The sequence below is a fragment of the Ovis aries genome, chromosome 2 (genome assembly GCF_016772045.2).
Source record: "Ovis aries strain OAR_USU_Benz2616 breed Rambouillet chromosome 2, ARS-UI_Ramb_v3.0, whole genome shotgun sequence".
Taxonomy (NCBI): domain Eukaryota; kingdom Metazoa; phylum Chordata; class Mammalia; order Artiodactyla; family Bovidae; genus Ovis; species Ovis aries.
The window spans coordinates 209,378,954-209,404,680 of record NC_056055.1 but is presented as its reverse complement, the minus strand read 5'-3'; the positions used below and the strand labels follow the sequence as shown (position 1 = coordinate 209,404,680).

General features: G+C 40.0%; 1 long non-coding RNA gene across 1 annotated transcript in view; it reads left to right on the top strand.

Annotated features, from left to right (window-relative positions):
* The window catches only part of LOC132659229 (uncharacterized), a 47,405-nt gene extending 34,051 nt beyond the window's left edge, over positions 1-13,354 (top strand). The window contains exon 3 of the long non-coding RNA XR_009599411.1: positions 13,202-13,354. This is a non-coding gene — a long non-coding RNA (uncharacterized LOC132659229). The remainder of the gene's footprint in view (positions 1-13,201) is intronic.
* Positions 13,355-25,727: the final 12,373 nt, after the last annotated feature.

The following is a 25,727-nucleotide window of genomic DNA, read 5'->3' as shown; positions in this document are numbered from 1 at the left end:
GACAAGAATACTGGTGTGGGTTGCCATCTCCTACTCCAGGGGATCTTCCTGACCCAGGGATTGAACTCACGTTTCTTGCATCTCCTGCATTGACAGGTAAGTTCTTGCCAACTGAGCCACCGGGGAAGCCTGGACCCTTTTGGATCCACTGATTTTCTGCAAACTCACAAAAGATGGTTTTCAGGACCAAAGCTGTCTTGAAGATAATGTAGTCTTGAGGAAATGGAAGCCCAGAGAGGTTGGATCACCCAACTAGTAAGTGTCAAACATGCGGTTTAATTCCGGATCTTCTGTGTCCTTAGAGCAGTGATTTTCAACCAGGGCAGTCTAGCCTTTAGTTGACATCTGGAGACATTTTTGGATAACTTGGTGGGAAGGGAGTGATGTGTGTTACAAGAGTAGAGGTCAGTGATGCTGCCAAACATCTTACAAGGCACCCAATAATCTCCCATGACAAGGAATTATCCAGCCAAAAATGTCAATAGTGCCAAAGTTGAGAAACCTTGCTACACACAGCAATAATGAAACGTCTCCCTTCTGTTTGAGGATGAATGAGATAAGACCCATATAGATATGGGTTTTAATTTTTTTAATCAATTGGCTTTTTTTGCATATAAATTAAAAAATTTTAAGTACCTTTAGTATTTTTTGAATATAGAAATTATGCATACTTATTATGAAAGAATATGATAAAACACAAAGGTATTTAAAAGAAAGAGAAAATGATTCATAATCCTACCACTTTTAGATAAACATATGACCATGTTGGTATGTATTTTTCAAGATTTTTTCTATGCATACATACATATAGATACACGCATTTTTGACAAAAATGGAATAGAGTGTTTAATATATACTATATTTAATGTGTTTTATTCACTTGACAATATTTTGTGGGCTTCCTATAAATATGAAGCTATATTATTACTTCTAAAGATTTCATAATATTTTGCTGTACAGATGACCCAAAATATGTTTTATCAGTCTCTTATTGATGAGGATTTAGGTTATTTCTGGTGTTTTAGTATGATAAACAACCTTTCAGTGAATATTCTTTTTCATTCATTCTTTGTCCATACTTAATTATTTCTTTAGGATAAACTAGTAGAGTGGGATTGCTGGGGCAAATGAAATGTAATACATTTTGCCAAGCTGCCTGCCTGAAGGTTTGCCTGATTACAATGGGAAACAAATAATTAAAAATCTCAGTATGTTGGAATTTTCTGTGCCACTTCCCTTTTAAATGAGAGATGTAATTCACAAGGCAAAAAAAAAAATTAGGCTTTTTTTTTCTGTTATGCCTTACTGTCAGAAAAAGAAATCATTCTTCTTGCTTATACTAATTTAAATTTGACTTGGGGAAAATTGCTTCAGAAAAGCAAAAGGAACATTCACTGAGTCCTACTATGTGCCATGTAGTTTATACTAGGAACTTGTATTCTTCCAACAACCTTTCCCTTTGGGTCAGTTGTTAGGCAGTTTCTTTCTGCTTGCAGATGGAAGCCCTGGGAATCAGATACTCTCACTGGAGAACACAAACTTTGTACCTGACAGAATCAGAATTTGAATGAGGTCCTTGACCTTAAGAGCTTATAGTTTACTATGAGACAAAATGTACAAGGGACACTTTTAATATCCACTGCTACGTATGATGAGATTAATGTTCAAATTATAACCCTGAGGATCTTAAGATCTTACACCTGTAAAGAAATAGTCAGCTATAGTCAGGATATTGTACTTACCAAAGTGGGAATATAGATGAATATGCATTTGAAAAACACTTTCAGTGAATAATGTTGAAAATGTATAGATGTTCAATCTGTCTTTAGTAACCAAAAAACTTAATCATTTAATTGGTTTGTATTCATTAATCCTTTTCTTCAAAAGATCCCAGAATACTTGCCAATCATCAACATACAAGATGTATATCGATATACAAGATATACTATTCAAGTCAATATCTAGGGCGTAAAGATAATTTCTTTTAAACTGCTGAAAAGGCAAGAAGAAAATCTTTGACAGAATATTAGAAAACCTCTTGCCTAAACATTTTCTTATGTCCTTTTATTCCCCCTCATCAGAATTCTTATCTTCTCCTTAAGCCTATGTACCCTGGTTAAGATATTCCAGGGTCTTTAAAAGAAAAAAATATATTGTGCAAGGCTGAGGCCAAGGGAGTACAGTTAGTTTCAGAGTGAGATTTTCAAGATGGGAGAAAACTCATCTGGGAAAAAATATCTTTCCATTGGCCTTTGTGGTTTGAAACTGCTTTATCCCATGACTCTATAACCCATGTTTGGGTAATTCATTAGGAAAACATTCAAAGATGTATAAGTATATTCATTACCACACTTATTTAGATAATGAACTAATAGAAATGGACTAAATGATCATAATTGGGGGATAAATATAAACTATGATACATACCTACTATGGAATAATATGCAAAGTTAATTCTGTTCTGAATATGAGTTTTTTGTTAAATACATTTCTTATAAATATCTTGTGTGGCTTGTCTTTTCACTCTCTTAATGGTGCCTTTAGATAAAAAGAAATTTAAAACTCTGTAACTTATCATTTAATAATTTTTATATATTATATATATTTAATATATTGTGTTTATATTATAGTTTTTATATCCTGTTTATGAAATGTTTTCCCTCTGCATGGTCATTGAGATTTTTTTTTCTTTAAAAATGTATTGCTTTACTTTTTATAGTGAAATCTGTAGTCTATCTAGGATTTATTTTTTATTATGGTGTGAGGTAGGGACTACAATGTTTATTTTTCTGTATGAATATCCTTTTGATCCAACACGATTTACTGTAAAGACTTTTCCCTCTACTTTTCACCACTTCCAGTTTTATTACAAATCAAGTGATTGTATATGTGTGGAATTTCTGTTTTTTCTATCCATCTATTTGTCTATTTTTATGCCAATGCACACTGTCTTAATTAACTGCAGCTTTAAAATAGGTAAAGGACTTAAAATTTTCATAAAAGAGAATATTCAAATGTCCAACAAACTTATTAAAAAGCACTCAACCTTAATAATACTCAGGGAAAATATATACTAAAACCATAATGAGATATCACTACTTATCTACCAGAATGGTTAGAATGAAAATAAAAAGACTGACAGAAAATATCAGGTGTTGATTAGGATGTGGAACAACTGGAACTCTCATTTACTTCTGAATATACATTGGTACAATCATTTTGGAAAGGTGTTTGGTAGAAATATATGGATAATATATGTATATTACATCATATAGCAATTTCATTCCTAGACATATACTCAACAGAAATGCTTATATACACAGGCCAAAATCCATATCCCCACATTACATAGAAACATACACAGGTATGAGTGCAAATGTATCCTTGATAGGACTTTCATGTCCATCAGTAGTAGAATGAGTAAATGATTTGTGTTATAGTCAGTCAATGAAATTGAACAAGCTATTGCTCATTTGTATGGACAAGCAATTGTTTACTTGTATGGAAAAACATGGACGGATCTTACAAGGATAAGGCTGAAAGAAAATAGACCCAAAAGATTATGTTGTTTGTAATTCCATTGACATAAAGTACACAAACAGGCAAAACTAATACAAGTTAGGTGGAGACTGGGGACTAGAAACAAGAAGAGGAGCTGAGGCAGGGTTCTTTGATGACATTAATTTCTATTTCTTGAATTTGGTGGGGATTACTGAAGGAATGTTCGCCTTGCAAAAATTCTTTGAGCTGTACACTTGTGCCTTGCTTAGTGTATATTATTATCAGTAAATATTTATTTAAAAATTTAATCAGATATTTATATTATTGAGTACAAATTACTGAAATATGTATGTGTGTATATATATATGTGTGTGTGTGTATATATATATATATATATATGGCACTTTTACGAGTACCCAAAAAGTTCAGTTCATTTTAGTCGCTCACTTGTGTCTGACTCTTTGTGATCCCATGAATTGCAGCATGCCAGGCCTCCCTGTCCATCACCAACTCCCAGAGTTCACCCAAACCCAAGTGCAACAAGTCGGTGATGCCATCCAACCATTTCATCCTCTGTCATCTCCTTCTCCTCCTGCCCTCAATCTTTCCCAGCATCAGGGTTTTTTCCAATGAGTCAGCTCTTCGCATCAGGTGGCCAAAGTATTGGAGTTTCAGCTTTAGCATCAGTCCTTCCAATGAACACCCAGGACTGATTTCCTTTAGGATGGACTGGTTGGATCTCCTTGCAGTCCAAGGGACTCTCAAGAGTCTTCTCCAACACCACAGTTCAAAGGCATCAATTCTTCAGCTCTCAGCTTTCTTCACAGTCCAACTCTCACATCCATACATGACCACTGGAAAAACGATAGCCTTTACTAGACAGATCTTTGTTGGCAAAGTAATGGCTCTGCTTATTAATATGCTATCTAGCTTGGTCGTAACTTTCCTTCCAAGGAGTAAGCGTCTTTTAATTTCATGGCTGCAATCACCATTTGCTGTGATTTTAGAGCCCAGAAAAATGAAGTCAGCCACTGTTTCCCCATCTATTTGCCATCATCTTAGTTTTCTGAATGTTGAGCTTTAAGCCAACTTTTTCGCTCTCCTCTTTCACTTTCATCAAGAGGCTTTTTAGTTCTTTTTCACTTTCTGCCATAAGGGTGGTATCATCTGCATATCTGAGGTTATTGATATTTCTCCCAGCAATCTTGATTCCAGCCTGTGCTTCTTCCAGCCCAGCGTTTCTCATAATGTACTCTGCATATAAGTTAAATAAGCAAGGTGACAATATACTTGTCATTGACCTACTCCTTTTCCTATTTGGAACCAGTATGTTGTTCCATGTCCAGTTCTAACTGCCACTTCTTGACCTGCATACAGGGTTCTCAAGAGGTAGGTCAGGCAGTCCGGTATTCCCATCTCTTTCAGAATTTTCCAGAGTTTATTGTGATCCACACAGTCAAAGGCTTTGGCATAGTCTATAAAGCAGAAATAGTTGTTTCTTCTGGAACTCTCTTGCTTTTTCAATGATCCAGTGGATGTTGGCAATTCGATCTCTGGTTCCTCTGCCTTTTCTAAAACCAGCTTGAACATCTGGAATTTCCCGGTTCATGTATTGCTGAAGCCTGGCTTGGAGAATTTTGAGCATCACTTTACTAGCGTGTGAGATGAGTGCAATTGTGCGGTAGTTTGAGCATTCTTTGGCATTGCCTTTCCCTGGGATTAGAATGAAAACTGACCTTTTCCAGTCCTGTGGCCACTGCTGAGTTTTCCAAACTTGCTGGCATATTGAGTGCAGCGCTTTCACGGCATCATCTTTCAGGATTTGAAATAGCTCAACTGGAATTCCATCACCTCCACTAGCTTTGTTCATAGTGATGCTTCCTAAGGCCCACTTGACTTCACATTCCAAGATGTCTGGCTCTAGGTGAGTGATCATACCATCGTGGTTATCTGAGTGATGAAGATCTTTTTTGTACAGTTCTTCCGTGTATTCTTGCCACCTCTTCTTAATATCTTCTGCATCTGTTAGGTCCATAACATTTCTGTCCTTTATTGAGCCCATCTTTGCATGAAATATTCCCTTGGTATCTCTAATTTTCTTGAAGAGATCTCTAGTCTTTTGCATTCTTTTGTTTTCCTCTATTTCTTTGCATTGATCAAGGAGGAAGGCTTTCTTATCTCTCCTTGCTATTATTTGGAACTCTGCATTCAAATGGGTATATCTTTCATTTTCTCCTTTGCTTTTCGCTTCCCTTCTTTTCACAGCTATTTGTAAGGCCTCCTCAGACAGCCATTGTGCTTTTTTGCATTTCTATTTCTTGGGGATGGTCTTGATTCCTGTCTCCTGAACAATGTCACAAACCTCCGTCCATAGTTCATCAGGCACTCTATCAAATCTACTACCTTAAATCTATTTCTCACTTCCACTGTATAGTCATAAAGGATTTGATTTAGGTCATACCTGAATGGTCTCAAGAGGCAGGTCAGGTGGTCTGATATTCCCATCTCTTTCAGAATTTTCCACAGTTTATTGTGATCCACACAGTCAAAGGCTTTGGTGTAGTCAATAAAGCAGAAATAGATGTTTTTCTGGAACTCTCTTGCAGGAAGCAACAGTTAGAACTGGACATGGAACAACAGACTGGTTCCAAATAGGAAAAGGAATACGTCAAGACTGTATATTGTCACCCTGCTTATTTAACTTCTATGCAGAGTACATCATGAGAAATGCTGGGCTGGAAGAAACACAAGCTGGAATCAAGATTGCCAGGAGAAATATCAATAACCTCAGATACACAGATGACACCACCCTTATGGCAGAAAGTGAAGAGGAACTCAAAAGCCTCTTGATGAAAGTGAAAGAGGGGAGTGAAAAAGTTGGCTTAAAGCTCAACATTCAGAAAATGAAGATCCTGGCATCTGGTCCCATCACTTCATGAGAAATAGATGGGGAAACAGTAGAAACAGCGTCAGACTTTATTTTTTGGGGCTCCAAAATCACTGCAGATGGTGAGTGCAGCCATGAAATTAAAAGACACTTACTCCTTGGAAGAAAAGTTATGACCAACCTAGATAGCGTATTTAAAAGCAGAGCCATTACTTTGCCAACAAAGGTCCATCTAGTCAAGGCTATGGTTTTTCCAGTGGTCATGTATGGATGTGAGAGTTGGACTGTGAAGAAAGCTGAGAGCTGAAGAATTGATGCTTTTGAAGTGTGGTGTTGGAGAAGACTCTTGAGAGTCCCTTTGCCTGCAAGGAGATCCAACCAGTCCATTCTGAAGGAGATTAGCCCTGGGATTTCTTTGGAGAGAATGATGCTGAAGCTGAAACTCCAGTACTTTGGCCACCTCATGCAAAGAGTTGACTCATTGGAAAGGCTCTGATGCTGGGAGGGACTGGGGGCAGGAGGAGAAGGGGATGACAGAGGATGAGATGGCTGGATGGCATCACTGACTCAATGGACGTGAGTCTGAGTGAACTCTGGGAGTTGGTGATGGACAGGGAGGCCTGGAGTGCTGCAATTCATGGAGTCACAAAGAGTCGGACACGACTGAGTGCCTGAACTGACTGACTGACTGAATGGTGTAGTGGTTTTCTCCACTTTCTCCAATTTCAGTCTGAATTTGGCAATAGGGAGTTCATGATCTGATCCACAGTCAGCTCCTGGTCTTGTTTTTGCTGACTGTATAGAGCTTCTCCATCTTTGGCTGCAAAGAATATAATCAACCTGATTTTGGTGTCGACCATCTGGTGATGTCCATGTGTAGAGTCTTCTTTTGTGTTGTTGGAAGAGGGTGTTTGCTATGATCAGTGCGTTTTCTTGGCAAAACTCTATTAGCCTGCTTCATTCTGTACTCCAAGGCCAAATTTGCCTGTTACTCCAGGTGTTTCTTGACTTCCTACTTTTGCATTCCAGTCCCCTATAATGAAAAGGATATCTTTTTTGGGTGTTAGTTCTAGAAGGTCTTGTAGGTCTTCATAGAACTGTTCAACTTCATCTTCTTCAGTGTTACTGGTTGGGGCATAGACTTGGATTACTGTGATATTGAATGGCTTGCCTTGGAAACGAACAGAGATCATTCTGTCATTTTTGAGGTTGCATCTCAAGTACTGCATTTCAGACTCTTTTGTTGACTATGAGGTCTACTCCATTTCTTCTAAGGGATTCCTGCCACAGCAGTAGATATAATGGTTATCCGAGTTAAATTCACCCATTCCAGTCCATCTTAGTTCACTGATTCCTAGAATGTCAACGTTCACTGTTGTCATCTCCTGTTTGACCACTTCCAATTTGCCTTGATTCACAGACCTGACATTCCAGGTTCCTATGCAATATTGGTCTTTACAGCATCGGACCTTGCTTCTATCTCCAGTCCCATATACAACTGGGTGTTGTCTTTGCTTTGGCTCCATCCCTTCATTCTTTCTGGAGTTATTTCTCCACTGATCTCCAGTAGCATATTGGGTACCTACCGACCTGGGGAGTTCATCTTTCAGTGTCCTATCTTTTTGCCTTTCATACTGTTCATGGGGTTCTCAAGGCAGGAATACTGAAGTGGTTTGCCTTTCCCTTCTCCAGTGGACCTCTCCACCATGACCCGCCCATCTTGGGTGGCCCCACAGGGCATGGTTTAGTTTCACTAAGTTAGACAAGGCTGTGATCCATGTGATAAGATTGGTTAGAGTCTGTGATTGTGGTTTCAGTGTGTCTGCCCTCTGATGTCCTCTCTCAGTGTTTATCATCTTACTTGGGTTTCTCTTACCTTGGATGTGGGGTATCTCTTCACAGCTGCTCCAGCAAAGGACACACAAAGTAATACCACATATTCTTTATGAACATATACGTAAGTCCATATATATATATATATATATATATATATATACACACACACATATAGAGAAGATATTAGATGTTGAGCACATGTTGGCTCTTTAGAATAAAAATGATTTTACTTGATTTAATTCTCACAATTCTGCTGGCATCAGTGTTGAATCAAATTGGGCATGAGATTATTGGGTATATCCAAGTTTCCTAAGAGAAGAACTATTTTTTTCCTTATTCCCATTTAGTTTATTTTCAAACTTTAAACTTTTTGTTTTGTATTGGGGTATGTCTGATTAACAAAACTGGTAGTTTCAAATGAACAGTGAAGGGACTCAGCCATACATACCCCTGTATCCATGCTCCCCCACACCCCTCTCCCATTCAGGCTCCGACATAACATTGAATAGGGTTTCGTGTTCTATGCAATAGGTGTCTGTGGTTTATCCATTTTGAATATAGCAGTGTGTATGTGACCTTCTCAAACTCCCTAACTATTCTCTACCCCCAGCAACCATAAGTTCATTTCTAAGTCTGTGAGTCTGTTTCCAAGTTGGTTTGTATCATTTCTTTTTCAATTCCATATATAATGGATATCATACAATATTTCTCCTTCTCTGTCTGACTTACCTCAGTCAGTACAATACTTTCCAGGTACATCTATGTTGCTGCAAATGACATTATTTAATCTAAGAGAGGGACTCAGCAAAAGAGGAAATTCCTATTTTCCTAGCACTAAATAGAGCAGAAATTATAAGTTGACCAAATTGAAGGATCCTTGAGTACCAGTTGATCATAAACAATCTCTCAAACATTGTATAAACTACTTTAACACTAGCTGTCAAATTTATCCAAAAAACAACCCCTGCAAATCCAAACTGTTAAAAAAAAATCAAACATTGAAAACTGCATCTATAAAGAGAAACAAACAAATTCTTTAAAAATGGGTGCTTCTTTTACAAATTGAATTAGAGAAAATTCAATCATAACAATGTTTAGGTAGTTTGGGAAAGTAAACATGGGGCCAGGGTATGTGTTTATTTAAGAACTATAAAAAATGAAAATTTGTTATTAAAAAGGTGAAAGTCAGGACAGCCAATTGAGAAGAATTCTGAGTATCATGCTTCCCAGGTGGTGCCTGTCTCCAGCTTCAGGAAGGTAAAAGAGAACAAATTCATTTTGACTCTTTAAATTGGGGTTTGGATAACAACAAAGCCAGGAATCCTACTGAAGCTTCCTGTGGACTTGGCTCCTGGGAAAGCAGGTAAGGTCAGTGAAGGATCTCCCCACAGTTAGCCTCCTCTCTTTTGGGGATACTAATAAGTAATTAAAAATAGTGATAGTAATAAGTTATTAAAAATAAATCCCTTTGTTCATGTAAAAGCTAAAATTGGCTCTTTGGCCTTGGATGCTGGAGGTCCTGTATTAAATATACCAGAAGAAGGGGCCATCATGTGTTACGGATGAGGAGCCTGCAGAGGGTGAAAATGCCTTAGAGCTCATGAGTTCTCAGCCCAAGCTATCTGTTAGATTCACGTGAAGGACTTTTACAACACTGAATAGGATCCCAGGGGTGAGGGCGATACATTGGTAGTTTTTAAAGGCCCCCAATGGATTCTGATGCCTTTTGTGGGTTGAGAACCACTGGTCTATTCGGTCCATTGATTTTCATCTCTCTAGGACTCCATGGTGTGCACAGAAGTTTCAACTGATATGCCCCACTTGATTCTACTTTACAGTTTCACAATTTGAAGAAAGGGTTCTATTTCTAAAGGCTTGACTATTTAGGACTACTGATGTAATCCAATGAGTTCTCAGACTTTCATCTCTCTTCACCTGAATTTATCTGTCAGGTTAATCATTTGGCAATAATCTCATGTGTGTGTGCTCAGTCATGTCTGACTTTTTGTTACCCTGTGGACTGTAGCCTGCCAGGATCCTCCATCCATGAGATTTTCCCAGCAAGAATGCTGGCATGGGTTGCCATTTCCTTCTCCAGGGGATCTTCCTGACCCAGGGATTGAACCTGTGTCTTCTGCATCTCCTGCATTGCAGGTGGGTTCTTTTATAGCTGAGTCATGGGGGAAGCCCCATAATCTCATGATGAGACTGGAATAGGTAAGAGCCATCCCAGGTTGGACTCTCTAGAAAGAGATTCAGAGCACTGTGCTCACTGGGCTCCACACCTGTGAAGGGGAGGAACCAGGAACAGATTGGGCAGAGAAAGAAGCCTGCTGTGGTACAGGCCCAAAAGGCCTAGGCCCATATCGCCAGGAATGCTGAGACTGGTGTCCTTGGCATCATGCTCTGGTGGGCACCTGTCTCTGCCAAGGGTTGTAGGCTGTCAGGAAAGAGAGTGACCTTGGGGAGGGAGTCTCCACAGCTGAAGCAGACCCCAGAACAGCTGACACCTGGAGCCCCACTGCTGCTGACATTCCTCCCACTGAACCCTCCCTTGCGGGAGATGCTAGGCGGCGCATCAGTGGATCAACAGGACAGGTATGAACACTTGTGGAGGTAGGGAATACCTGTGGACCAAAGATCTCTGATTCAAGAAGAGGAAGGCAGTAACAGGGGCAGCACAGGCATGGTAAGCCTGGCAGTGGGACCTGAGAGGCTCCTGCAGGAGCACAGAGAGGTGATGCAGGTTGGATAAGAAACAGCGCTCCTTTCCTCTTCCTGGGACACCTCACGTGGTAGACCTCCTCTGCGTAGCTTCCTCTTGAAGATAAAAAGGGAATAAAAAGAAATTTTAGACCTGGAATGGGGTTGTTAACTTGTGTCTCTCGCAATAGACTAACTTTAGCATAAAGGCACTTGAACTGTTGTAAGTCAGATTCAGCCTGTGTTTATCAGTCTCCTGGCACTGGCTACTCTCTTGGTTACGTCTTTTTATGCACAGTCCCACCAGCCCATATTCTCATCTTAATCTGTTTGTCGAGAAGATAACCCTTGGGGTGATTTTCTTTTCATTTTTTGACTTACCTACTATTAAAAAAAATTTAAACATAAAGGACATAATTTTTCTGCACTGGAAACAGTAGAATCCCGTTACTAACGTGATGAATCTTGTTCTCATTGTGTTTAAAACATACACTGTTATCAACATTTTAATTATACTTGTAAAATAAATCTTTATGAGCAGAAATGACTTTCAGTTTAGCTAGGTCTTAATTTTAAGAGACACAGCACAATCCTTTTATAGTGGTTGAGTAGATTAGATTAAGAGCAGTGAACTAATACTGAGTTAATTATCACCAGATTTGTGCTTTATATCAACCTCCTATGACCAACATAGGTTAGAAAAGTAAACACAGGCTGTTTTCTACTACAGACTACAACATTCAATAACACATTTTTACAACAAACATATGCAGTTTCCCATAGTGAGCACTTACAGTTTCAAGGCTATAACAGTTCTTAGAACTATTAAAAGAAACTTTAATATTGCAAGAAATCTAATCACAGTAAGAAAGAGATTTAGGCAGAAAGTTTAACATAAGATAAAAACAATGGGTTGAAACAGCTTAAATTATGGTAATTGGTATGTAAATATTCAATAATAATTTTCTTAAGCATTTATCAAGATGTAATTTCTAACTGAAAGATTTGTCTCTCAAACTACCTGTGTTGACTGTCTCCCAAGCGTTCAAGTTTTCTCATTAATCTGCTCACTGAAGCTTATGACTTCTGGCTTCAGTTATCATTTCTAGTCAGAGGTAAGTAAGAGAATATGGAGCTTATTAATTCCTGTTGCCATGCTAACTAGACTAGGTTTTGAATAAGCTATCTGTTACATGTATCCTCATTTGTCACAAGCACAGACATCCAGGACAGGCCCTGAGGCAGTGGCCCTAAGCAGGGGCAGATACTACAAATCATGTGTGGGTGTATGGACACCCCAAAACCAGCTGCCACTCAGTGTTTCTGATCAGCAGCATAAAGTGAGGGTCAGGAAGAGAGCTGGACAGGAGGTGGCAGAAATGAAGGATGGACTTTCCAAGAGCTTTCAGGTGTCACTGGGCCACCCCACTCCTCTGACCCCCAAATTATGTGCAGTGTACAGTATGAAAGGGAGGCTGGTCATCAGGGGTGGTATGTTTTGTTCATAAATGAAGGCTAGGGCCGGGAGGCACGTGGGGACATTGTGACTTTCCTGGGCCCTGTGCCCACCACTCAAAGTGCCCAAGTGGGCTATGCGTGTCCAGGTGCAGTTTCAGAGTTCCGAGTTCCAAGTCTCAGTTTCACAGAAGTTATTCTGTGCCACCTTTACCACTTGACAGTGAATCTGGCCACTTCAACCTCTGCAGGGAAAACCAGGTAAGAGGTGCTCATCAGGAGCATAGACGGAGTGTGGCATCTGTGGAAGAGTCCATCAGCATAGGTGTGTTAGTCGCTCAGTCGTGTCCAACTCTTTGCAACCCCATGAAGGTCCACTGTAGCCTTCCAGTCTCCTCTGTCCTTGGGATTCTCTCATGGACAAGAATACTGGAGTGGGTTGCCATTTCCTACTCCAGGGGATCTTCTGGACCCAGGGATTGACTCCAGGTCTCCTGCATTGCAGGCAGATTCTTTACCATCTGAGCCACCTGGGAAGTCCCCATCATCATCATCATCATAGTAGCTGTTTGAAAAGATATTTTCAATAATTAAGGTGTGGGTGGGGGGAAGCGGGTAGGTTCTAGGGAGCAGTGTTCTGTTAAACCTGTTACTCTAGAATGGGAAGACCCCAGAGGAAGATACACAAAGAAGTTAGGAAGGTACTGAGATGAATGCTTACCCACCATGTCACCTCACTACTAAACTCTCTTGAGGGTAATGCCTTCAAGTTTCACATCTTCCAGTTCACATCTTACCGCTAATATAATCTCCTTTCAGGGTTGGCCCTTCAACATCTGCTGCGACATGCCACTGAGTGTACAAGAAACAGCATGAGAAGCCTCCTTTGGACCTTGAGGAATCTATTTAATTTGTGATGGTTTGCATTTTGTTTGTGGGAGGAATAAAAACACAACAAACCCTGGGAAATAACTACTTCATTGCATCTTGTAATTTATTCCCCCGGGGGGTTGGAAGTATGCCTCCAAATCTCCCTAGCACGATCTTTGAGGATTTGGTGGCTCATACTAGTAAATCTGAAGTCAGTGGAAAATTTCCACATGAGAGAATTATAGTATTGGGTCCTTTAAAACAACAACATGTGCACATACCTTCCCATCCCAGTCCCACTCCCCCAGCATTTCTGAATGTCTGGAAATCCTGATTAAGAATTTGAAGAGCAGTCAGCATCTATTGCATCAGTTGTATTTCAAAGTATTCATGCAGTATCTGTTTTAATACTAAAAAATGATTTGATTAGACTTAGCATTCTCAGCCTCATTCTCGGAGAGGAGTTTTTAATTGTTGCTTTAAAAAGTTCTGCTTTAAATCATTAGAAAATATACAGGGGTTTGATGGCTTGGATTCTTTTTAAATATTAGGTAAATGGTATTCAGTTCAGTCTCTCAGTCGAGTCCGACTCTTTGCGACCCCATGAATCGCAGCACGCCAGGCCTCCCTGTCCATCACCATCTCCCGGAGTTCACTCAGACTCATGTCCATCGAGTCCGTGATGCCATCTCATCCTTGGTCGTCCCCTTCTCCTCCTGCCCCCAATCCCTAATGGTATGGAATGTGGTAATAACCCATCGCTGGCTTCTATAAAATAGTTAATGAGAAAGAACCAATCTTTCCTTTTTTGCTGTGTTCTTTCTTCCTTTCTCTGTTTGTCCTCTTTTCCTTTCTTTGTTGCTTAAACAATCTTAACAAAGACTCACAGACTAAAAACCACTCTCTTTACATATTTTATCTATTCTTGCTCTCATATGGCAACTGTATTCAACTCATTTTGACACAGAATGTCTTGAAATCTGGAAGTAGATGGTGGGCAGAGAACTAGAAAGGTGCTGGTTTTCAGCGTCTGGTCTTGCTGTTCTGATCATCTCAGTGCTACGGGACATGGTCCAATGTAATCCCATAACCGTTACCCTGGCTTGGAATAGCTTTCCCCACTTGGACCCATTTTCACCTAGACAGAGCTTTTTCTTCCTTCAAACCCATATTTTTCATTTTTATGGGAACCTAAGTGCAGGCGAAGAGAGGTTGGGCTTGGCAAAAATGGTGACAGGTCAGTGGAGGCTGTCAGAGTGGCAGGATCATCAATCCTACTCACAATTATGGTTGTGGAAGGCGGGGAGGGACTGGTGGTGCTGGAAGGATCCCAACTCGAACTGGACCAACCAATCAGTCAATGAAGTCTCTCAGCAGAAGATGCCATGCCGAAAGCCAGAGTTTATACCAGATGTGCTTGGTAACATAACAGGAGTCTCCTCATTAAAACCCCAAGTCCATATTGCCAGCAAATTCAACTGGCTCTACTCCCTAAAGATATTTAAAAGCTAATACTCTCATCACCTCTGTCACTAACGTCTGGTTGGAGCCACCACCTTCTCTGACTTGGATTATCAACTACCTCCTGGTTTCCCTTCTTCTGCCTTCTCTTCTGTAACTTCTTGGTCTTAATCCATCAGCCAGAGTAATCTTTCTAAAACCTGTCAGGTCACATCATTCCTCAATATCTCAAAGTGAAAGCCCAAATTGTCCCATTGAACTAAAAATTTTCTGCATAGCAAAAGTAACCATTGACAACATAAAAAGACAACCTACTGAATGGGAGTAAATATTTGCAAATCATATGTTTGATACAACTCAAAACCCTCCTAAGTCCAAACAATTAGATTTAAAAAATGAATTGAGGATTTGAATAGATATTTTTCAAAGAAGACATACAGATGTCCAGCAGATACATGAAAAGATGCCCAATATTACTAATCATCAGGGAAATGCAAATCAAACCACAGTGAGCCATCACCGCACATCTGTTAGCATCAGTTCAGTCTCTCAGTTGTGTCTGACTCTGCGACCCCAAGGACTACAGCACGCCAGGCTTCCCTGTTCATCACCAACTCCCAGACCCTACTCAAACTTATGTCCATCATGTTGGTGATGCCATCCAATCATCTCATCCTCTGTTGTCCCCTTCTCCCTTCACCTTAAATCCTTCCCAGCATCAGGGTCTTTTCCAATTAGTTGGTTCTTTGCATCAGGTGACCAAATTATTGGAGTTTCAGCTTCAACATCAGTTCTTCCAATGAATATTCAGGATTGATTTTCTTTAGGATGGACTGGTTGGATCTCCTTGCAGGCCAGGGGACTCTCAAGAATCTTCTCCACCACCACAGTTTAAAAGCATCACTTCTTCGGCACTCGGCTTTCTTTATAGTCCAACTCTCACAGCCATACATAACTACTGGAAGAACCATAGCCTTGGCTAGACGGACCTTTGTTGGTAATGTCTCTGCTTTTTAATATACTGTCTAGGTTGGTCATAACTTTTCTTCCAAGGAGTAAGCGTCTTTTAATTTCATGGCTATAATCACCATCTGCAGTGATTTTGGAGCCTAAGAAAATAAAGTCTCTCACTGTTTCCATTGTTTCCCTATCTATTTGCCATGAAGTGATGGGACCAGATGCCATGATCTTTGTTTTCTGAATGTTGAATTTTAAGCCAGCTTTTTCACTCTCCTCTTTCACTTTCATCAAGAGGCTCTTTATTTCTTCTTCACTTTCTGCCATAAGGGTGGTGTCATCTGCGTATCTAAAGCATGGACATTATCAAAAAGACAGAAATAACTGTTAGTAAGGATGTAGAGAAAAGGGAACCCTCATGTACTGTTGATGGAGAAGGCAATGGCAACCCACTCCAGTACTCTTGCCTGGAAAATCCCATGGACAGAGGAGCCTGGTAGGCTACAGTCCATGGGATTGCAGAGTCCAACACGACTGAGCGACTTCCCTTTCACTGTTCAGTTTCATACATTGGAGAAGGAAATGGCAATCCACTCCAGTGTTCTTGCCTGGAGAATCCCAGGGAAGGGGAGCCTGGTGGGCTACCATCTATGGGGTCGCACAGAGTCGGACACGACTGAAGCGACTTAGCAGTAGCAGCAGCATGCACTGTTGATAGGAATGTAAATTGGTGCAGCCACTATGAAAAACCGTATGAAGGCTTCTCAAAAAAATAAAAGTAGGACTACCATATGATTCAGTGGTTCCACTTCTCTGTATTTATCAAAAAAAAAACCCCACTAATTTGAAAAGATATGTTCACTGGAGCATTATTTACAATAACTAAGATATGGAAGCAAGCTAAATGTCCATCAACAGATGAATGGATAAGGAAGATGTGGTATGTATATACAATGGAATATTACCGTAAAAAAAGAACGAAATCTTGCTTTTCACAACAACATGGTCAGAACTTGAGGCTAATATGCTAAATGTAATAAGTCATACACAGAAATACAAACACTGCATGATTTCACTTCTATGTGAAATCTAAAAAATAAAACAAATGAACAAACAAAACAAAACTCATAGATACAGAGAACAGGTTGTGAGGAGTGTTAGGGGAGTGGGTGAAGTGAGTGGAGAGGATCAACAGGTACAAACTTCCAGTTATAAAATAAATAAGTCATGGAGATGTGACGCATAGCATGATGACCATAGCTAATACTGCATTGAACACCCAAAAGTTGCTTAGAGAGCTTAAAACTTCTCAGCACAAGAAAAAAACTTGTAACATTGTGAGGTGATGGATGGTAACTAGACTTACTGTAGTGATCATTTCATAATGTATATGAATATTGAATCATATTATACACCTGAAAATAATGTTATATGTCAATTATATCTCAATAATAAAAAATTTAAAAAAAACCAGACCCTTAGGGCCCTCCATCAGTCTCCCTTCCCTTCTTCTTTCTGACATTATATCCTTTGTCTTGCTCTTTCTTTGTACGAATACAATGGTCCATCTACCGTCTTCCTTTTCCTTCTAGGCACACTCCTACCTCAGAGTTTGTTTTGTTTTTCCCTCTGGCTGGAGCACCTTTGCCCTGGAGAGCTGCAATCCTCTGACTTCTCCAGAACTTTGCTCACTGCTCACCTTCCTGATGAGTCTTAACCTGATCACATCTCCCCCAACCCAACCCCCCCACCCCGACCCCCCCAACCCTGGCTTGCTCTATCCCTCTTTCCTGGTTTAGTCCTCCCCATAGCACTTATCGTTGTCTGAGGTACTATACATTTTAACTTTTGGCTTATTTTCAATTTCTTCTCATTTTTAGGAGAACATAAGCATGTTTGTTTTCTAATGTAGCCACGGAACTTAGAACAATATATAGCGTAGAGCAAGTACTTAATACGTATTAATATTTGTTGAATGAATAAATGAATGAGTTCATTAAATAGGCCCCTAAGTTTAATGGGGAACATGTCAGCTCAAGAGTCAGTGGAACTGTCAGAATCTCAGTTCATGGTGCCAAGGCTAGGCTTTTGGAAAACAAAAGCAAATAAGATGCTGTTCATGTTTCTTAGATGCTCATAGTAGAGGAGTCCTATACAGAGTGCTACAGTTTGACAGAGAATGATCAATACCTATGGTCTAATAGACTGAACACAGCCAGAGGCCGACTCTGGCCTTCTGTGAACTCAGGACTCTAGCCCTTCTGTGAACCTCTATCCACTAACCTCTAACCACTGTCTCATCCATTCACTCATCTATCCACCAATCCATCCATCCATCCATCCACCCAGTCTTATGTCAGTTATTTATCCAATGGTTTTGCAAACCCAGCTTTGTATTTCTCAGATTTTCTGAATAGCTCTCCTATAGTACTGAACATTTTTGTGAGCAGGAACCTCTACATCATTGAATCTTGAATCACATTTCCTGACATGATGCTTTGGATGAATGAACCTTAGACAAGAGGTTGTGCCTTATTCTTTCTCTGTAAAACCCAAGAAGAAGAATCATGAGAATGGCCATATTCATATAGTAAAGGTCTCAAATTTTTCAAACTCAGGATTCAGATGTTTCTAACTGGTGCTGAGTGCTCTCCCAATGCTGCCCACTTGGCTTTGTTCATTCAGTGTGTGCCCTCCACATGAGATGGCTCATCTCGCAGGGTTGTTCCTTGTTTGGGAACCTGATAAGCCCAAGGGTGGTCCCAGTACTGAAAAAGAGGCTTCATTCTTGATGATTTATTCCATTAATTGCTAGGTTATTTTTGTCTACTTCAATGACTTCATTTCTCTTTCTTGTTCCATATTCTACTTGATATTAAATAATTGTAGCCTTTTCACACAAGTGAAAGTGTTAGTCACTCAGTCTGACTCTTTGTGACTGTAGCCCTCCAGGCCCCTCTGTCCATGGGATCCTGCAGGCAAGAATACAAAGTGGGTTGCCATTCCCTTCTCCACGGGATCTCCCAGACCCAAGGATCGAACCCAGGTCTCCTGCATGACAGGCAGAGTCGTTACTGTCTGAGCCACCAGGGAAGCCCACAAGGCTCTTAAAACAGATTTGTTAGTGTTTCTCCAGTTTTGAATTCCTCACTGTCTGTCTTACTTTCCTCAGCTTGCCATACTGATATATCACTGGCTGGGTGGCCTGAACACAGACATGCATTTTCTCACAGTTCTGGAGGCTGGAAGTCTAGGATCAGGGCGCCAGCCTGGGTGGGTTCTGCTGAGCCTCTCATCCTGGCTGGCAGATGGTCACCTTCTTGCCATGTCCTCCCATGGCTTTTCCTCAGCACGTTCTGGTAGGGAGAAAGATTTTTCTCCCTCTTCTATTAAGGCTACCAGTCCTGTTGAATTAGGACCCTACTCTATGACCTCATTTCACCTTAATTACCACCTAAAGCTTCTTTCTCTAAATATATCATTGCATTGGGAGTTAAGACTTCAACATAGGAATTGGAGGTGGGGGAGATAGCACTGCCCTCCTTCAGATACACAATGACAGGGATCAATGGGGTGAAATTTGTTATAATTTTAATTTGATCATAACTTCAAGCTCAGTGTTTGTATTTTCTTCCTCACTTAGCATGCATTTCCGTTCACCACTTAAATCAACTTCAGGGTATGTGATTTATAGATTAGTTTTACTTTGCCCCAGTTGTTAGGCTTTCACTTTACTCTGAATCTGGTTTCTTTTATTTTTGTTAAAAAAACAGGTCAGTATGGAATCCTCTATCCCCATTAAACACTTTTACTTGCCATCCTGTCTGGCCCTCATCTCCTCTGTCCTATCTGTAGTTGCACAGATATAAACACACATGCACACACACAGACACACACACACACATGCATGTATCCACATTCTTTACATGGCTGCCTTCTTGTAATCATTTGAGTTAAAAAGCTTCACTGAGGTCTTGACCAACTATCATATCTACAGAAGTCAGTCTCATCACATCACCTGTTTTCTTTTCTCTCTAACACCTAAGACTACTACCATTTTATGTATGGGCAAACTGAGGTTGGGCTAACCCCAGTGGCTCAGTCATAAAGAATTCGCCTGCTAAGGTGGAGAAGCAGGTTCAATCCCTGAGTCAGGAAGAACCCCTGGAGAAGGAAATGGCAACCCATTCCAGTATTCTTGCCTAAAGAATCCCAAGGACAGAGGAGTCTGGCATGCTATACAGTCCATGGGGCTGCAAAGAGTTGAACAACAGCTTAGTGACAAAATAACATCAACAATGTCCCATGCAATGCTTGGGACAAATTTAGACTAAAACATTACTTGTGTTTTATCTGAAATTCAGGTTTAACTGATCGTCCTACATTTCATCTGGCACCTCAAGCCAGGCAGCTGCTCTACAACTACATGTATCCTGTGGGTAATGATCATAAGCCTCTGGTGAGTGTGCTGGGGAAAGAAAACAAGCAATACAATCACTTTGAGCTCTCTCATTTTCTTTAGCGACACCATGATGTTCTTTGACAATAAAAACAACAACTTAAACATTCCCAAATGAATATATATTTTACTTTGGAAGATTTGACTTATATCTTTACTAGCTCAGTTCCTTTGATTTTCTGTAAATTCAGAGCACTTATATATCTTAGCATCAAAGGAACTAGAAAACTGCATAAGTCTGTCAGTGCTGAATTCATGTTTGGGTTAACCTGGACAAGCTATCTTACCTCTCTTTTGGCCTCAATTTCTTCATTTGCAAAATGAAGATAATAAAAGCACCTGTCTTATAAGGTTGTGAGGAGAAAAATAGGAAAAAAATATGTACAAAAGTGGCCAGTAGTTCAATACTCACCATAGTTCAGTTCAGTCTCTCAGTTGTGTCCCACTCTTCGCGACCCCATGAATCGCAGCACACCAGGCCTCCCTGTTCATCACCAACTCCCAGAGCTCACTCAAACTCACATCTATCAAGTCGATGAGGCCATCCAGCCATCTCATCCTCCATCGTCCCCTTTTCCTCCTGCCCCCAGTCCCTCCCAGCATCAGAGTCTTTTCCAATGAGTCAGCTCTTCGCATGAGGTGGCCAAAGTACTGGAGTTTCAGCTTTAGCATCATTCCTTCCAAAGAACACCCAGGACTGATCTCCTTCAGAATGGACTGGTTGGATCTCCTTGCAGGCAAAGGGACTCTCAAGAGTCTTCTCCAACACCACAGTTCAAATGCATCAATTCTTCAGCACTCAGCTTTCTTCACAGTCCAATTCTCACATCCATACATGACCACTGGAAAAACCATAGCCTTGACTAGACAGACCTTTATAGGCAAAGTAATGTCTCTGCTTTTGAATATGCTGTTTAGGTTGGTCATAACTTTCCTTCCAAGGAGTAAGCGTCTTTTAATTTCATGGCTGCAGTCACCATCTGCAGTGATTTTGGAGCCCCCCAAAATAAAGTCAGCCACTGTTTCCACTGTTTTCCCATCTATTTTCCATGAAGTGATGGGACCAGATGCCATGATCTTAGTTTTCTGAATGCTGAGCTTTAAGCCAACTTTTTCACTCTCCTCTTTCACTTTCATCAAGAGGCTCTTTAGTTCTTCTTCACTTTCTGCCATAAGGGTGGTGTCATCTGCATATCTGAGGTTATTGATATTTCTCCCAGCAATCTTGATTCCAGCTTGTGTTTCTTCCAATCCAGCGTTTCTCATGATGTACTCTGCCTAGAAGTTAAATAAACAGGGTGACAATATACAGCCTTGACGTACTCCTTTTCCTATTTGGAACCAGTCTGTTGTTCGATGTCAATTCTAACTGTTGCTTCCTGACCTGCATACAGGTTTCTCAAGAGGCAGGTCAGGTGGTCTGGTATTCCCATCTCTTTCAGAATTTTCCAGTTTTGTGATCCACACAGTCAAAGGCTTTGGCATAAAGTGGGCTTTATCCCAGGGATGCAAGGATTCTTCAATATCCGCAAATCAATCAATGTAATTCACCACATTAACAAATTGAAAAATAAAAACCATATGATTATCTCAATAGATGCAGAGAAGGCCTTTGACAAAATTCAACATCCATTTATGATAAAAACTCTCCAGAAAGCAGGAATAGAAGGAACATACCTCAACGTAATAAAAGCTATATATGACAAACCCACAGCAAACATTATCCTCAATGGTGACAAATTGAAAGCATTTCCCCTAAAGTCAGGAACAAGACAAGGGTGTCCACTTTCACCGCTACTATTCAACATAGTTCTGGAAGTTTTGGCCACAGCAATCAGAGCAGAAAAAGAAATAAAAGGAATCCAAATTGGAAAAGAAGAAGTAAAACTCTCACTGTTTGCAGATGACATGATCCTCTACATGGAAAACCCTAAAGACTCCACCAGAAAATTACTAGAGCTCATCAATGAATATAGTAAAGTTGCAGGATATAAAATCAACACACAGAAATCCCTTGCATTCCTGTACACGAATAATGAGAAAGTAGAAAAAGAAATTAAGGAAACAATTCCATTCACCATCGCAACGAAAAGAATAAAATACTTAGGGATATATCTTCCTAAAGAAACTAAAGACCTATATATAGAAAACTATAAAACACTGATGAAAGAAATCAAAGAGGACACTAATAGATGGAGAAATATACCATGTTCATGGATTGGAAGAATCAATATAGTGAAAATGAGTATACTACCCAAAGCAATTTACAAATTCAATGCAATCCCTATCAAGCTACCAGCCACATTTTTCACAGAACTAGAACAAATAATTTCAAGATTTGTATGGAAATACAAAAACCTCGAATAGCCAAAGCAATCTTGAGAAAGAAGAATGGAACTGGAGGAATCAACTTGCCTGACTTCAGGCTCTACTACAAAGCCACAGTCATCAAGACAGTATGGTACTGGCACAAAGACAGACATATAGATCAATGGAACAAAATAGAAAGCCCAGAGATAAATCCACACACATATGGACACCTTATCTTTGACAAAGGAGGCAAGAATATACAATAGAGTAAAGACAATCTCTTTAACAAGTGGTGCTGGGAAAACTGGTCAACCACTTGTAAAAGAATGAAACTAGATCACTTTCTAACACCGCACACAAAAATAAACTCAAAATGGATTAAAGATCTAAATGTAAGATCAGAAACTATAAAACTCCTAGAGGAGAACATAGGCAAAACACTCTCAGACATAAATCACAGCAGGATCCTCTATGATCCACCTCCCAGAATTCTGGAAATAAAAGCAAAAATAAACAAATGGGATCTAATTAAAATTAAAAGCTTCTGCACAACAAAGGAAAATATAAGCAAGGTGAAAAGACAGCCTTCTGAATGGGAGAAAATAATAGCAAATGAAGCAACTGACAAACAACTAATCTCAAAAATATACAAGCAACTTATGCAGCTCAACTCCAGAAAAATAAACGACCCAATCAAAAAATGGGCCAAAGAACTAAATAGACATTTCTCCAAAGAAGACATACGGATGGCTAACAAACACATGAAAAGATGCTCAACATCACTCATTATTAGAGAAATGCAAATCAAAACCACAATGAGGTACCACTTCACACCAGTCAGAATGGCTGCGATCCAAAAATCTGCAAGCAATAAATGCTGGAGAGGGTGTGGAGAAAGGGAACCCTCCTACACTGTTGGTGGGAATGCAAACTAGTACAGCCACTATGGAGAACAGTGTGGAGATTCCTTAAAAACTTGCAAATAGAACTACCTTATGACCCAGCAATCCCACTTCTGGGCATACACACTGAGGAAACCAGAATTGAAAGAGACACATGTACCCCAATGTTCATCGCAGCACTGTTTATAATAGCCAGGACATGGAAACAACCTAGATGTCCATCAACAGATGAATGGATAAGAAAGCTGTGGTACATATACACAATGGAGTATTACTCAGCCGTTAAAAAGAATTCATTTGAATCAGTTCTGTTGAGATGGATGAAACTGGAGCCGATTATACAGAGTGAAGTAAGCCAGAAAGAAAAACACCAATACAGTATACTAACACATATATATGGAATTTAGGAAGATGGCAATGACGACCCTGTATGCAAGACAGGGAAAGAGACACAGATGTGTATAACGGACTTTTGGACTCAGAGGGAGAGGGAGAGGGTGGGATGATTTGGGAGAATGCCATTCTAACATGTATACTATCATGTGAATTGAATCGCCAGTCTATGTCTGACGCAGGATGCAGCATGCTTGGGGCTGGTGCATGGGGATGCCCCAGAAAGATGTTATGGGGAGGGAGGTGGGAGGGGGGTTCATGTTTGGGAATGCATGTAAGAATTAAAGATTTTAAAATTAAAAAAAAAAATAAAAAAAAAATAAAATAAAATAAATAAATAAATAAATAAGAAAAAAAAGAAAAAAAGGCTTTGGCATAGTCAATAAAGTCACAATAGAGTAGACACTTAATACAGGCTTCCCTGGTAACTCAGCTGGTAAATACTCTGCCTGCAATGCAGGAGACCTAGGTTGCATCCCTGGGGAGATCCCCTGGAGGAGGGCATGGCAACCCACTCCAGTATTCTTGCCTAGAGAATCCCCATGGACAGAAGAGCCTGGCAGGCTACAGTCCATGGGGTCACAAAGAGTTAGACACAACTGAGCAACTAAGCACACACACAGGGATACTTAATATATAATGGTTTTGTTTTCCTTGCCTCGCCACTCTGTTTCTGAGTGAACAGCATTGCATTCCCAGACTGTTGAAAATTATTAGGCTAAAGAAATTACACAGTTATGTCTCGAAGAAATTTTGATCCTTACTTACAATAACCAGATAACCAGCAAAGCCAAAGCAAATGGTTGATTTGTTCTTTCAGCATTTACTCAGCAAGCACTTCTTGAGGACCTAACAGGTGCCAGGCAATGTTCTAGGAGCTGGGAATACATAGTAAACAGAGCAAAGTTGCTATTTTCACATGAGAATTGCTTATAGTGTGTATGGGCATGGTGGGGGGAGGAAATGATGAATAGATCAGCAGAAAAATATGTTACCTTTTAAATGGAGCAGCCAATTAGGGCAAATGTTGTGAAATGAGTCCTTGAATTTGCTTATGTGGAAGTCGTTGGTGACCTTGATAACAACTTATTGCCTCCTGAGATTGTTTAAAAGAATGTTAAGGAAGGAGGAATGAAAACTGACCTTTTCCAGTCCTGCGGCCACTGCTGAGTTTTCCAAATTTGCTGGCATATTGAGTGCAGCACTTTCACAGCATCATCTTTCAGGATTTGAAATAGCTCAACTGGAATTCCATCACTTCCACTAGCTTTGTTCATAGTGATGCTTCCTGAGGCCCACTCGACTTCACATTCCAGGATGTCTGGCTTTAGGTGAGTGATCATACCATCCTGATTATCTGGGTCATGAAGATCTTATTTGTATAGTTCTTCTGTGTATTCTTGCCACCTCTTCTTAATATCTTCTGCTTCTGTTAGGTCCATAACATTTCTGTCCTTTATTGAGCCCATCTTTGCATGAAATGTTCCCTTAGTATCTCTACTTTTCTTGAAGAGATCTCTAGTCTTTCACATTCTATTGTTTTCCTCTATTTCTTTGCATTGATCAAGGAGGAAGGCTTTCTTATCTCTCCATGCTATTCTTTGGAACTCTACATTCAAATGGGTATATCTTTCCTTTATTCCTTTGCTTTTTACCTTTCTTCTCACAGCTATTTGTAAGGCCTCCTCAGACAGCCATTTTGTTTTTTTGTATTTCTATTTCTTGGGGATGGTCTTGATCCCTGTCTCTTGTATACTGTCATGAACCTCCGTCCATAGTTCATCAGGCACTCTGTCTATCAGATCTAGTCCCTCAAACCTATTTCTCACTTCCACTGTATAATCATAAGGGATTTGATTTAGGTCATACCTGAATGGTCAGTGGTTTTCTCCACTTTCTTCAATTTCAGTCTAAATTTGGCAATAGGGAGTTCATGATCTGATCTACAGTCAGCTCCCGGTCTTGTTTTTGCTGACTGTATAGAGCTTCTCCA